Consider the following 1,167-nt stretch of genomic DNA (forward strand, 5'->3'; position numbering starts at 1 on the left):
CATTTAAATTCAAACCTATCCTATGAGTCACTAGCTTAAGTGTCCATGAATATTATATACTACATAGAGGAAACCGAAACCATACCTTGGCCGATCCCCTTTAAGCAACAAAACCCAAATGAGCATAAACTATGCTTTCCTACACAATCCAAGCTTTCAATTCCACTCCAATAAGCACAATTAATTTCCAAAAGCTCCCAAAGGCACAATAATCAAACTATATACATATAAATCACCTCAAATCAACCTAGGGTTCCAATTAAACATAAATTCACAAGGGTTTAATGGCTCTTACCTCTTCCAACAGATTTGGATGTCAAAACCCAATGCTAAGCAAGGCTTAGAACAAACCTAAACATCCAAAATCACAAAAACTCACTTAATCACAAACCCTAAGAACCGAAATTTTGGAGAGAAAAATAGAAAGGATTTCATGGTTACCTCTCCAGTTTCTTGTATGGGTTTTGTAGAGCTCTTTGCGAGGAACGCGTAGTCGCAAATGGTGCGGCGATCAGAACTCTATAGCTCAAGATATGAGCTTCGGAAGAAGATGGTGAATAGTGCTTCTTCTTCCCCTTCTCCCCTTTCTATTTTCCGCTGTGTGTTGTGTTTTGTGAGTGAAAAGGGTTCACTTAAGTGCTTATATATGTTGGGCTTAGGCCCAACCCGTTAGCGTTTTTAGCCCGTTTGGCCCAACTTCGGGCCAAATCTTTAAAATTAACGCCCGGTTTTCCATTTCTAACATTTTTCTAAGGTTTTTGACTGTTTTCACTTTTTCTCGTGCAGTATCAGGCAGACTTGAACCGATTCAACCAGTTGAACTGCCGGTTCATAGTTTTTTATGGTTTTTCGTGGAAAGCACATTTTCTGACTCAAAAAGACCCACTGAGTCTAAAAATTACCTTTAAATCCTAAAATTCTCTCTCTAACTTTTCAGAATCTAATTTGGACAATATTAATCACTTAATTAATCGGTTGATTAATTGCGGTTCTTACAATAAAGGTGGCATAGAAGAGCATAGCTAATAAAGCTCGGGGAAGCCAAAAGGTGTAAAAAGAAATTGGAAAGTCTAAATGGATAGTATGAAAGGTTGGAGAAACAGAAGAAAGACGAAAAGGTAGAATGAGAAGGATATATGTACACAATTATAAATAGGGGCAAAAAGA

The sequence above is a fragment of the Arachis ipaensis genome, chromosome B02 (genome assembly GCF_000816755.2).
Source record: "Arachis ipaensis cultivar K30076 chromosome B02, Araip1.1, whole genome shotgun sequence".
Lineage (NCBI taxonomy): Eukaryota > Viridiplantae > Streptophyta > Magnoliopsida > Fabales > Fabaceae > Arachis > Arachis ipaensis.